Raw genomic sequence first — 14,246 nt, 5'->3', positions numbered from 1 at the left:
CACTCAGTTTAATTTGCAGGGTTGGGGGGGAGTTGCTTATGGCTTGCTACAGGTGTAATTCCCAAGGATCGTCCCTATTTATAATATCTTCCCCCATGTGTAACTTCCAGTGGTTTCAGTCATTATGGTGACATCAGAGGAACCTACACAATTAAAGAGACAGCTGAGTTGTTGCAACCCTATATTTAACAAACTGTTGTAAACACAATTCTGCTAATTTACTTACAGGGTATTTCTCAGGTATAGGCCCGACATTAGCTGAAACCTGATAAACGACAGGTGTTTAGATGGGCACAGTGACCATTACCCCCACTCCCAGTACACACACGCCTCCTCTCAAGTGAGGGCTGGGCCCAGTGACTAGGTTCTAACAAAGAGAATATGGCAAAAGGGATGGGATGTCCCTGCCAAGATCAGGTCATGAAGACTGTGGCCTTCTTGCGTGCTCTCCTGTTCCATCACTGGCTCCCTCTGACTTGCCCTGTGAAGAGCCCCAGTGGCTGAGTGAGCTGGCCTGGACACACAGTCGAACACACAGTCAAACCTCCAGCTGAGGCAGCCTTGTGAGACTCTGAGCCAGACGACTCAGCCAAGCTGTGCCTGGATTCCTGACCCACAGAAACTGTAAAATAATAACTGATGTTTTAAGGCACCAAGTTTTGGGGTAATTTGTTGGACAGCAATATATAAATAATGCAACCATGCAGCACTATCACACCTTTAAAAATCCAAAAATAGGAAAATAAAGAGCCCAACCAAACCTGAATGCCCCATTTGGCAAGTCTTCCAAAACTTCACAAAACAAAATAATTTTAAGAAAGGTGCAAAAGTACAAAAAAAAAAAAAAAATCAGAAGTAAGTGTTGAGTAAGAAGGTCCCAGGTGTGGTTCCATTTGGCAAATAAAAGTTCCTAAGCTGGACGATTTGGTGACTCCGTTTGGTTAAGATTCGGTCCTATGAAATGTTGATCTGAAAATCTAAAGGGTTTTCTCCTAAGTAACCAAGCAGTGAAGCTGTGGCACAAAGTGAAATACTGAACTGACCAGTTCAAGTGTCTTTCTCGGGAGTCCACAGAGCTCGGAGTTTTAGATTTGTATCTCACCCTACCGCCCGATCTCTGCATAAGTGTGCGAGCCTAACACACGTTGATCTTTCTGAAAGTACTCCTACCTTTCACTCACTCACTCACTCACGTACTCGCTTCGTTTAATAGTTGTGTGCTGCCTGCTGACCCCATGCCAGGCGGCCAGTTCTGGGAGCTGAGCTGGACAAGGCCCTTGCCCTCCTGGGCTTTTCATTCTCTCAAACTCTTCCAGCATTATCTTACTGGACACACTCTGGAGCCATCCCCCAGTCAGAGAGCAGCACATACCACACCTTACTTTTTCATCAGCACTTTCAAATTAAAGGAGAACACAGGCCAGTTTTAGATGAAAGTCTCATTCGAAGGTTTCAGAGGAGCAAAAACCCCATTGCTCCAACTTTCCTGCACTGGGCCAGCACCCCCAAAACACTTCCCTAGGCTTCCAACACTCCTGATTGGACCCCACCCCTCCTGGAACGTCCTAGACACTGAAAACACCTCCAGTCTCAGGCTGGAGGGTACACCCGCACAACCATATGACCTCCACCAATGGAGGGAGAGGAGAGCACAAGTGGTTGAAGGTGATGAACACCAACCACAAGCCAAGGCAAACACAGTAGCCCTGGAGTGGGGGCTGGAAGAACAGGGTAGGGGATAGCTTTCTGGGTGTGGGGAGTGAACACAGTGTTGACTTGAGGCATGGAGCTAGTGTGGACTAGGAGCTCCTCTTGAATCTACCTAGAGGCGTGAGGATGGGTCCCAGCCCTGCCTCGCATGTGCCCCTGGGGCCCAGCCAGGCAGCATCTGCTGAAGGTCAGAAGGTCTGGAGGGCTGGCCCAGGTGCTCATAACATCAGGGTGCTCAGGGGCCTCAGCGGGATTTGCACTGTGGGGCTCAGGTGACCAGGGTCCCTGATGCGCCCAAGCCTTCACAGCAGGTGGATCCAGCTGAGTAAACTGGACACATTAAGGGCACCTCTGGATCCTGCCTGAGGGGTCCAACCCCCTGGAGGGCTGGCTTGGGGTTCCAGCATTCCTTATAGTCCACACTTGTGGTCTGGGTGATTCCCATCCACTTGTTCAGGAGTTCTGGCCTTCTGAGGGACTTGTCTCCAAGTTCCAGCTCTCCTTCCTGAGAGCCTAGCTTCTTCGTGGTCCTGCCCCAGCATCCAGATGCTCCCAAATGACCTACCTGGGGCCCTGGTCATCCCCGGAGCCTGTCGCATGGGATGAACCCTCCTCATGGCACGGTCCCAAGGTCCTGGCCTCCCACTCAGAAGGGGCTGTCTCAGGGTCTCAGAAGTGCTCACAGGGCTGTTCCAGGATCCCAGCCCCCTTTGGGGCCAGTCTTGGTGTGCTGGCCCTCCTTAATGACCCAGCCCAGTGTTCCAGCCCTCCCTGGGTCCTGCCAGCTCAGGGTCTGGCCCTCCTCCGTGACCTGTCTCAGAGTCCAGCCCTCTCTGGCTCCTGTCCGGTCTCAGGGTCCCAATCCTCCTTGGTGACCCGTGCTGGGGCTGGACCCTCCTGGATGACCTATCCAGGGTTGGACTCTCCTCGGTGACCTATCCCCGGGTCCGGCGCTTCCTGGTCCCTGTCTGGTGGGTCTGGCGTCTAGCCCTCCTCCGTGAACCGTTTCAGGGTCTGGCCTTCCCCGCTGGCCCGTCCCGGGGTCCGGTCCTCCCTGGTCCCTCCCCGATGACCCGTCCCGGCGTCCGGCCCTTCCCCGTGACCTGTCCCGGGGGCCCGGCCCCGTGGGCCCGGCCCGCGCCGGGAGCCTGCCGAGCCGTTTCGGGGCTCCGCTGGCCTGGGCCGACGAGGGGCGCAGGGGCGCGGGCCGGGGTTCCGAGCCTTCCGGGCCCGCACACGGGCCGAGGCCGCGGCCTGAGGAGCGGGAGCCGCGGGCCAGGCCAGGCGGGGCGCGGACTCACTGACCTGCCGTCTCGGCTGCGGGCGAGCGGGGCGCACGCGGGGGCAGCGACGGGAGTTGGGGGGGGCGCCGCTCCCTCCGGGTCCCCCCCAAGAGCAGGAGAAAAAAACCCGTCCGGAGTTTAAAACAAAGAGGCGGAAATGCCCGAACGGAGCCGAGCAGCGAGTCGGGGGCGCCGCTCATGGAGCATGCGCGTTACGCGGCCCGGCTCCCACCCCGCAGCCGGCGAGGGGGCGGGGCCCGGAGGGGGGCGGGGACTGAAGGGCGGGGCCGGGGCCGGGGCGTGGTCAGAAGGCGCAGGCGCATTCGGGCAGGGTTAGGCCAGGGATCTGGAGCCGGAGGGTGCCGGGGGCGGGGCCCTCAGAGGAGGCGGAGGATTGCGGGGGCGTGGCCGGAGGGGGCGTGGGCCGAGGGGGAGTGGTCGGCGGGTGCTCGCCGGGCTTGGGGGTGAGTCCTACTGGACCCAGGACGCAGTAGGCAGCTGGCGCTGAGCCCGGCTCCGGACCGGGGCATTCCTGTGGCGGAGTCGGTCTCGTTCTTGCGATCCAGTCCTTTCTGGGACCTAGCACCGAGCGCTCTCCGTGCACCAGGCAGGAGAGCAGGAGTGGGCAGCAGGGCTGACCCCGGCAACTCTGTGCATCCACCCGTGCACAGACTCTGCCCTGGAGCTGTAAGTAGTGACCGTGACGTCCACCCCTTCGTGGGGTCCACACCTTGGCGGGGGGGGGGCAATAACAGAGGAAAAAATAAATCTGGTGTCATGTGGGAGCCAGATAAACTGGGTGGGGGAGGCAGTGGCTGTCTGCAGTGTTAGTTACAGTGGGGTGGGTGGGCATGTAAGGGACACGGAAGGAGCCAGCCGTAGAGGCACAGAGTAGGGACACAGAGGGAACGAGCCCTGCAAATATCTGGAGGTGGGGTTCACAGGCAAGCTGTCCTGCCAGCACCAAGCTGCAAAGTGGGGAGATTGAAGGATGCTTGCCAGGGGCCAGCAAGGAAGCCAGAGGGCATGGGGCAGGGAGAGGGAGGACATGAGGTCAGATGAAGAGGTCCCTGGGCATTCTGAACAGAGAGGTGATGGCACGGTGGTGGCCTGGTAAAGCCTCCCTCTGACTGTCTTGTGTTTGTCTGGCAGGACCAATGCAGGAGGCAGTGCAGGGGAGAAGCCGTGGAGCTGCACTGGGTGGTACCCGGGAGGGGAGGAAGTGTGGACTGCTGGGACTCAGCTTGAGAACAGGCAGGGATGGATGGGGAACAACTGGAAGGGTGGACAGTCTCCGACAATCTGGGGATGGTGATGGAGTGCAGGAGAGTGGAGTCAGGAGTCCAGTTGTAATAGCTGTTAGACTCCCAGTGGCGCTGCTGTGAGGCTGTGGGCTTCAGGAGTGTAGTATGAGTTTGCAGTGTTTGGGGATGGATGAGCAAGTCAAAGGAGTGAGTGAGGGATGGGGGGACTGAGCTCCCTGCCCACATGGAGAAACCAGCGAGTCCAGGAGGGTCCAGTAAGAAAGACCCAGATTGAGCAGACTGGGGAGGAGGGTCCCTAGGAGTGAGTGATGTCTGATCGGCTGCTGAGAGGGGTCTGGGGAGTGGGACCCTTCTGGGACCTTGGCCAGTGCAGTGTGGATGCATTGGTAGGGTAAAAACCGAATTGTGGTAGGCTCAAGGGAGGTGGGTAAGTACAGACAACATTTCAGATGTTTTGCTTTGGAGGGGGCTTCTGGGACTAGAGGGCTGTTTTCTGTTTGGGTCAGAGCCTCAGTGGTGTTGATGGGGTACAGGGAGAGATGACCACACTGGAGAAAGGGAAGGCTGCCTGAGCCCAAGTCCTCACCCGGAGACCGGATTTGGGGAGGGGGGCTGTGGCAGCCCTTCACACTGGGAGAGGAAGGCCCTGATGCAGTGAAATGGCAGCTAAGTTGAACCAGGCTGGAGTGGAGGCCTGGGTGTCAGAAGTGGGGATAACAGGCCAGGAACAGCCCTGGGCACAGGGCAGTGACCCCAGGAAGTCATGTGATGGCCCTCTGACCCTGTAGCTCTCTGTCTGCAAATGGGGGAGAGCCAGAGTGTGTGCATGACGCATGACCATAGGTCTCTCTCAAAGAGTGCAGACAGGACATCTGATCTGCCTGCTCTCCCTGGGGACGTCGTCAGCAACAACACCCCAGACCTTGACCCTGAACCCTGGGCTCCCATAGCCAACTGTCTGGACATATCCCCGCTGGGATATCTTTAGGGAGCTCAGGCTCTGATATCAGTATATCAACTCCTGATCTCCCCCCAAGCCTGCTACTCACCCCAACCCCCATTGCAGAGGAGAGGGCTCCATCCTGCCTGCTAAGCCAAAACACTGGGATCCTTTCTTCCCATACCTGCTGTCGGCAGACCCCTCAGAATATGGCTATAGCTTTCCATCCCCACTCTGGCCCGAGGTCATTGATTGGCCCTGGATTAGTGCATAGCCTCCAGACCGGTCTCTCTGCTTCTTTCCTTGACGCTCCCTCCTCCAACATCTATTCTCAACGCAGAGTAGTAACTTTCATAACACATTAGTCAAGCCATGTTTCTCCTCTGCTCAAAAGCCTCTAGGAGTTTCACTCAGAGCAAAGGCCCAAGAGCAGGGTGATCACAGGGTCCCAAGGAAACCTGAGATGATGGAACTGCGTGCTGTGTGGGTGGTGGTGGTACATTCATGGGTGTATACATGGGGCAAAACTCACTGAAGTTTACCGGTTACATATGTGTGGTTTATACCTCAACAGAGCAGGAAAGAAAGAAGAAACTAGAAACCATAACACAAGCAGTGAGAGGACACAGCCCCCCCCCCCTCAGCCCACTGCCCCTCACTCCTGTGCCACCCAGCCATCCTGGGGCACTGGCCTGTCCTTGGCACCCACCCAGCTGCTCCTCCTCACCTCTCCCAGGCCAGTGTCTGTGTTGGATCACTCCATTCACTCACAAACTCAGGGTGAGGCCGCCTGTCTTAACAGAACAGAACAGGACTTGTTCTCTCCTGATGGTGTACTTCTGTGCTTGTCTTCATAGCACGACTCCTCCAGAGAGCTGTCTACACTCCGCCTCTCTGATTTCCCCTTCCATGTTCTCTTTTAAACCCTCAGGTTTCTGCCGTGCCCCCACTGCAACAAAATGCTCTGGTCCAGGCACCCAAGACATTGTGGGCTCTCTCCAGTGGCCATTGTCATCTCCATGACCCCCTGTGCTGCTCTCTCCTCAAATACTTTCCCCCTGGCCCATTCTCCACTTGTGCTCTGCCCCATGACTGGCACCTTCTTGGCCCCTCTGCCACCCTCTCTCCTCCTGGTCTCTTCCTGCCAGGCCCCCTCTCCTTGTCCTGAGGCTCCTCTCCTGGCCAGTGCTCATTCCGCCCATGGTTTCAAGCCCAGTGCAGATGATGGCTATGCTCCAATGTTTACGCATGATGTGTTCCTCCAGTGCACAACAGTCATCATTCCCACCAGGCTCAGGACACAACTCAAGGCTACACAGGTGATCTGCTCCCTTCCATCTTCCTCTTCTCAACCGATAGCCACTCCATTTTTTCTGTTACTGGGGCACACATATTTGGACTCATTCCTGATTCCTGTCTTTCTCTGTTTTCTCACATCCAATTCCTGGGGAAGTCCTGGGGCTTTATCTTCAAATATGTCTTAACCCAGCCATGGCTCTTGGACTCCGCAGCTGCTGCCCTGGCCTGAGCCCACCTGTTCTGTCTGGGTTGTTTCCACAGCCTCTGCCCCGCCCTCAGGCTATGCTGAATAGAGCAGCCAATGAGCAGACCCTTCAGTACCTGAGTTGGAGGGTGCCAAGCTTCTGCTTAGCAGCCCAGTGGTTGCTCTGAGTCTCCAAGGTCCTGCCTTGGGGTCCAGCCCTGCCTTGGCTCTGGCCTGGCCCTGGTTGCTCTCCCCAACTCAATTCTTCCGACCGCATGGCTCTCTTGGACAGGCCGGCTCTCGCATCTCAAGGCTTGGCAGAGCCGCTCCTGGACCTGGGTGGCCCGTCCTTGCTGCCCATGTGGCTCTTCCCTCTCTCAGGTCTATGGTCAGACATCCACTGAGGCCTCTCCTGACCAGTCTGGCGACAAAACCCGCCATTTGATAACTTATTTTGTTGGCAAGAGCCTCGTATAATCTAATGGAGATTGATAACATCCGGTGAAACTACACGGATATCTATCCTTTGGCCCAGCTATCCCGAAGTAGGGATTTATCCCAAAGATAAATTGGTAAAACTGGCAAAACACTGGCAAAAACAAAACAAAACAAAACAACCATGTACAAGGCTGCTAATTGAAGCATAATTTGTAACCAAAAAAACTGGATCCAGGCCGCAAGGCCTCAGGTGTGCGTCTCCACACTCCAGGTCCTGGTAGCTGCAGCAAGAGTGGCCGACACCTGTGCACACCGTCATGGGGCCACCGCCGGGGGTGAGAGCTAGACCTACCACTAAGATATGCAGGGTGCAGGGGCTCCTGGGTGGCTCAGTCAGTGGGGCGTCTGCCTTCAGCTGGGGTTGTGATCTCGGGGTCCTGGGGTGGACCTGCTTCAGTGAGGGTCTGCTTCTCCCGCCGCCTCTACCGCTCTCCCCTGCTCCTGCTCTCTCTCGCTTGCTCAGTCTCAAATAAACGAATAAAATCTTTAAAAAAGAAAAAAGGATAAGCAGGGTGGAGAGCACGGTGTGCAGAGAGTTACCACTCGCCCAGTAAATGAGGACTGATGTGTGTTCTGTGTGCTTGCCTGTGTTAAAACCCTTGTGGGTTGCGGCAGGCCGGTGGCAGTAGCAGGACAACTGTGTCATAAAACAGAGAGGGTCGAAAGAGCAAAACGACGGTCAGGTGGGCCGCACTGACCTCAAAGCACACACACGAATAAATACACCTCTCTCTACACAAACAGATGGACACCCATTTCCAACGTACACCAGAAAAATTTGGTAAGTATCTCACACCATACACAAAATGTCATGCCATACAACACACAGAAAAATTAGGTGCTAATTTCAGCCATACAGAGAGAAAAGTCAGACACCCATCTCTCGTATTTTACACAAATAAACTAGACTCTCATGTCCCTCTCTCTTTCTCTCTCTCTCACACATGCACACACACAACACCTATTTTCCACCTCAGAATGCCTTGCTTAAAGATTCATCATGTCATATCCACAAACAAAAAAATCAGGTACCTATCGAGGTTTGTTTGTTTTTTTTAAGGTTGATTTATTTGAGAGAGAGAGAGAGAGAGAGAGAATGCATGGGGGAGGGGCCGAGGGAGAGGGAGAGAGAGAACCTCAAGCCCACTCTGCACCGTGCACAGAGAGCCCAACACCGGACTCAATCTCAGGGCCCCTGTGGAGGTATTTGTGAAAGTAGATCCTGTTGGGAGGCCGTTCTCCATGAATTTCTCAGGTTTCTGGTTCTGCCTGGTCCGGGTCCTCAGAGCAAAATCGTTTACAGCCTCGTTCAGAATGTCTCAGAGACATCCGGGATGGTCAGAAGTGCCCAGCCCTTCCCCTCCCTGGAGGAGGGTTGCTCACATTCCAGCATGAAGAGAAGGGTTCTCTCTCTGGAAGGCAGGGTGGGGAGGCTCACAGCAGTCCTGTGTGAGGTAAGAGTTTCCTGTTTTGGGGTTCTTCTGAAGCACACCCCACAGCCGTGCACGCCACCCACCTGCCCATGGAGACGAGAACCGGGGGAACCAACACAAGGCTCTGCTGTGGCTGCAAGGGACAGGTGCTCTTCCCCTCTGACCCGGGTCCCGTGGTTTCCGCATACACATATGTGTGCCCTGTGGTAGGCTGGCTTGTGAGCTCACACGTGGAGCACAATCTCAGACCTAGCACAGTTTCTGATTTAACACACGCTCACTTTACACACACACACACACACACACACGCAAGTAGACGCACTTGTACACGCTGCACACCAAGGAATTAGACACCTGTTCTCCCATTTCACCCCATGACACACACACAGGACACAGAGACCACCTTGCACCACACACACCAAAAACCACACCGCCTTACACAACACACGCGAACACACACTAGATACCATCTCCTATTCGACACACACCAAGCAGGTGAACATCAGACCACACTCGTACAAAAACCTGCCCACCTCGCCACGCGCTTACAGAAAAGTGAGCACTCAGACCCTTCCTCTTTTTTAGCAGGCTGAACAGGTCTGAGCGACAAGAACAAGACTGGGCCCCAGTCCTCCATGAGCCGGGCCAGCCCGCTGCAGTCGCAGATACTCGTCATGACTTTGAGGCACGGTGAGCCTCCGAGGCTGGCTTCCCTAGACTGTGGGAGGGACAGATGGGTTAGGGGGAGGCAACCCCAAGGGCTTCTCTCTGGTGGGGACCGACTGGAGCACAGACCACAGTGACCAAAGACTTTCTTCCTCTAACTAAACAGGTTCACATTCCAGTGCAGATTCCCCGATCGGCCTCCCAGATGGATAAGGATGAAGTCACACCGTCCTTTTTGAGGCAGCCCGAGAATCCAGATTCTGATCTGCTTGCGCCGTTCCCTGCTGTGACGCAGCGCTGGTGCGCGTGAGCTTTCTGCAGCCGTGACTCGGGGAAAGCAGCATGGAGTGGACATGAGTAAAGACGGGGGTGCTGGGAAGGGAGGCTGTGCACCTGGAATCAGACAGGCTCAGAGGCTCCTGTCCAGGGCGTGCATTGCAGGGCGGGGTGGGGGGAGTGGGCCGCCCTGTGGAGAACCTGCTGGACAGGCCGGGGCAAGGCAGACAGGTCCCCCACCCCACACACTTGTATCTTCTTCCACAGCTGTGTGCTGGCCCCAGCCTGTTCCAGAGATTCGGGTGTGCACAGACCGGCTCCTGCCCTCAAATGGCTGACATTCCCTTGAGAGGAGCAGATAAAAGCCAAGTAAAAACCAATCCAACAGGATGGGCTGTGGCCATGTCATCATCTAAGGTGAGATTTCTTCCCCAGTATCCTCAGCGAGGAAGGTATTGCCTTTGCTCCATTCTTGGCAAAGGGACTGCTCTCAATTACTTAATTTTGAACAAGATACTATTTAGGGAAGACAGTGGCCTGAAAAAGCCTTGATTAATGCTAGTTTGGGATGCTGATGGGCGTCTGTATTTGGTTAAGAAAGGAGATAAAAAATTGGAACAAAGATTTAGTCATAATTGTGTGTCAGTGTTATTTTAAACAAAGCTTTAAAGATCACGTTTAAAGGAAGACACTAGGTGGAGATCACTGAGGGGTTTCTTCAGATGTGGTGGTCCCAACGGTGTGCAGATGGATTCTGGGTGCAAAATGACCCTTTGGGGAGGGTGCTTCACCTGGATTCAAAACTTGAACAGCTTAGCTGCTTATGTTGAAGATACTTGCCCAACTTTAAATAAATGTGAGAGTGGAAAAAGTTGTTTCCAAATGAGTGTGCTTTCCATGTTATGTGAGTTTTTAAAATTAAACTTATTTTCAGATAATTATAGATTCAAATGCAGTTGTAAGGTATAATATAGAGATTCCTTCTGTGCTTTGCTCAGTTTCCCCCAAAGATAACGTCTTCAAAACACAGCGTGTTGTGTCACAGACATGGTACCAACACTGGTGAATCACGGTCTGAGATTTCTCCGGTTTTGCTTACACTCCCATCACACAGCTGTGTCACACGCGGACTCCTGTACCCACTGCCACAGTCAGGACAGAGTATTTCTATCACCGGGAGACCCCATCTCCCACCTGCTCCCTCTTAAAACTACTAATCTGCTCTCCACTTCTGAATTTTTATCTTTTGAAAAATGTAAACAAATGGTAGTTGTGACTATTAATAAAGGAAACCTCACTAAAATGGAATAGGGAGGTTCCACAGGTGGAGCTCTTACTTGCAGACCCAACAAGAAGTGAGGGACCTTGAAAGTAAGTCAATTCCCCTGTAGCTACTGCTCTATCCCAGAAGGAGGAAAGTTTCCTTCTCCCCCAGCAACAGCCCAGCCAATGAGAAGCCATTACACTTCCAGCTGCCAGTTTTACCCCAATGGACTTTCTGTTTACAACAGTCCTCCCAACTCCCTCTTTCCTCTATAAAAGAGCCTCTTCTTTGTTTTCCAGACTAGTCTATGGTTTTGCTGTAGGTTGTTTGCCGAGGACTGCAATTCTCTGCTATTCCCAAATAAACCCATTTTTGCGGGTAAAATAACTGGCAGTTTCACTTCAAGGTTAATAGATTATATAGTACATCACCTTCTGAACTTGGATTTTTCCCCCACTCAGCATAATTACCCTGAGATCCCTCCAGCTGCTTCGTGTATGAACAGTCCATTCCCCCTGAGCCCCATTCCGTGGTGTGGATGCCCTGGGGTTGGCTTAACCATTTGCTCACTAAAAGGCAAATGGGTTGTTTTGAGTTTTTAGGTATCACAAATAAGGCTGTTGCAAACATTTGTTATGGATTTTTGTTGAAAATAAGTGTTTAGTTTTCTGGGATAAATGCCTCAGAGTGCTGGGTTGAATGATAATCACACGTTAGTTTTATAAGAAACTGTCGACCTGTTTTCTGCAGTGGCTGCACCATTTACATTCTTCACAGCAACGGATGAGTAACTGAGTTACCCATAACCTCACCAGCGCTGGACGCCGTTGGTTTTTTTTTTTAATAATTTATTTATTAATTTTACAGAGAGAGACAGCCAGCGAGAGCGGGAACACAGGCAGGGGGAGTGGGAGAGGAAGAAGGAGGCTCCCAGCGGAGGAGCCTGATGTGGGACTCGATCCCAGGACTCTGGGATCACGCCCTGAGCCGAAGGCAGACGCCTAACGACTGCACCACCCAGGCGCCCCTCGTTGGTTTTTCTTTCGGCCATTCCGAAAGGTGTGTAGTGGTATCTCAATGTGGTTTTAATTTGTATTTTCCTAATAGCTAGTGATGTTAGCCATTCATCATCATTTGCCATTTGTATATTCTCTTCAGTGAGATGTCTTTTCATGTCTTTTGCTAATTGGACTATTTTTTTTTTTCTTTTCACTGTTGGGTTTTGAGGGCTCTTTTATATTCTAGATACCAGTGCTTTGTTGGCTATGTGGTTTGCAAATATTTTTTTCCCAGTCTATGTTTACAAAACCCTTTTGATAAGAGTTATATTAGGTCTATAGGTCAATCTGGGGAGAACGGACATTTTTATTGCGTTGAGCCTTCTAATCCATGAACATGGTATATCTCTCCCTTTTTTTAAGGTCTCCATTGATTTCTTTCATTTGTGTTGCATTAATTTTATCATACAAGTCCTGTGTACAGTTTGCTAAGTTTATACCTGTTGACCTTAAAAATAAAAGTTTTTTTACCAGCCAAAAAAAAAAAAAAAAAAAAGACTTTACTCAGGAATAACAAAGAATTGCAATGCAGGACAAGCAGGCTGCAGCCAAAATCATAGCCCCGTCCAACAAACAAAGGAGAGGGATGTTATTTGAAGGAGAAGAAGGAGGAAGTTGGGAGGTGTTGCTGTGAATGAAAGTCCACGGGAGAAAAGCAGGAGCCCACTGCAGTGATGGCAGTTTCTCACTGGCTGAGTTGCAGGGTCGTTCACTTCTTGTAGGAGATGCAATGGCATCTCTTCCTCTTGCGGCTTGTAACTGAAGATTCTTTCCTAGTGAGGGTTCTTCTGTTAGGCTGTGTACTGGCAATATCGGATGTTGAATGGTACAGCACGAGAGCTCCCCCTTCTGGAATCCTGACTCCATTTCTGTTGAGGTTTCCTTTCATTGATTGTTACAGACCCAAGTATTTAATTTTCCAAAGTAATTGTAAATGGTTTTGTGTCTTTCATTTTAGTTTCTGCATGTTCGTTGTTGGCGTGCGACTGTGACCTTGCTGAGCTGCCTAGTCTGCAGAAGAGCGCTAGGGATGGGGAAGAGGCCCCCACCCCCAGCTGAGCCGGAGAGTCAGAGGTGGAGAGGGACCAGACGCCAGGCTTGTATGGTGTCCACTTATGCCAGCTGCATCCAGATCACAGATGACCTTGGGGAGAGTATTACTTGGAGAGTAGAAGAGATGTCTGTGGTGGACTTCTGGGTGGGTGGGGAAGCTGGAGATGAGGCCACCCACCCACAGGGGAGTTCTTGGGGGAAGAGAGACAGCTGGCATTCCCTCCTCTCTGCCTTCCAGCTCTCAGTTCTCTCGCCACTCTGCCCCAGCTGTTTCTTCAGTTGTCGACTGCAGATAATAACCCAGTGGAGGAGGCTGACAACCCCCAGGTTCACCCTTGGGACACTGCCCTTTCCCTGGGCAGGACAGGCTGGCCTTGGACTCCGTCTTCCTCCTCAGCCCACACCACCTCTGCCCATAACAGTGATGAGGGAACAGAGGGCCAGCTGAGGACAAAGCAGAAGCTGACACCACCACCCCCAAGATGGGATTAACGTGACTGACCTTCCTCAGGTGCTCCCGGCTGCCCTGAAGCTAAGGAGAGGAAAAACAAGTAGTTCACTTACAGAGACCACAATCCTGCAAGACAGGAGTCTCCCTCAGTTTACAAACGTCTTAGCAATCTACAAGAACAAAGCATTTCCATCAATAACCTAGCTTCCAGAAGGAAATGTAAGATAAAATTATTAAATGTCCTTATAACCTGCAGCCCATTGACAGACACTCGAAGCAGGCAGAGCAAGCAGAGTAAAGCTCCTGCAGGAAGTTCCCGGCTACCTTCATGCTAATGCCTTGCCGGAGGGAAAAACCACCTTAACTTGACAGTGGCAAGGCCTGGGGATCCCGTGAGTCTCTTTAACATATGAAAGTACTTTCTCATCCTCCCTTTCCCTTACCTGCCCCAACCCCATAGTATATAGTCAGCCACCCCTTACAACCCGGGCAGCAGCTCTTTCTGCCCACGGGTCCTGTCCCTGTGCTTTAATAAACCACCATTTTGCACCAAAGATGCCTCAAGAATTCTTTCTTGGTCGTCAGCTCCGGACTCCACCCCACTGAACCTCACCTATATTCCAAAACCACATCAACAGGCCCAGGCTAACGACTAGTCTGGATTCCAGGCCCTTTGCGAACTGACCCCAGCCTCCTCTTCCACGCTGGCCTCCTGCTGCCCCTTCCAGGAAATGCGGACCTTCTGTGGGGCTGAGTGACTTCACTGATGCCTGCTCCTGTACCCACCCACGTGGGCACGTCCACCTCGCAGACCACACAGAGGTCGTGACCTGTTAGGCCCCTGTGAGGGGACTTTGCCCTGTTTC

The 14,246-nt window shown here is 52.8% G+C and overlaps 1 protein-coding gene and 1 long non-coding RNA gene across 4 annotated transcripts in view; one reads left to right on the top strand and one right to left on the bottom strand.

The window, feature by feature from the left end:
- PCGF3 (polycomb group ring finger 3) overlaps nt 1-3,211 on the bottom strand; it is a 53,845-nt gene extending 50,634 nt beyond the window's left edge. For all 3 annotated transcript variants that reach the window (XM_026485865.4, XM_026485866.4, XM_026485867.4), the window contains exon 1: nt 3,016-3,211. The gene's annotated coding sequence lies outside the window, so the exon portion shown is untranslated. The remainder of the gene's footprint in view (nt 1-3,015) is intronic.
- Nucleotides 3,212-9,107: 5,896 nt separating this feature from the next.
- On the top strand, nt 9,108-13,934 carry LOC125280965 (uncharacterized). Its single transcript, XR_007187866.2, has 5 exons — nt 9,108-9,302; nt 9,445-9,635; nt 9,822-9,971; nt 11,686-11,877; nt 12,835-13,934. It is a non-coding gene; the product is annotated as an uncharacterized LOC125280965 (long non-coding RNA).
- The last annotated feature ends 312 nt before the right edge of the window (nt 13,935-14,246 follow it).

The sequence above is a fragment of the Ursus arctos genome, unplaced genomic scaffold, assembly GCF_023065955.2.
Source record: "Ursus arctos isolate Adak ecotype North America unplaced genomic scaffold, UrsArc2.0 scaffold_9, whole genome shotgun sequence".
Classification (NCBI taxonomy): Eukaryota; Metazoa; Chordata; class Mammalia; order Carnivora; family Ursidae; genus Ursus; species Ursus arctos.
This window is presented reverse-complemented; position numbering and strand designations above follow the sequence as displayed.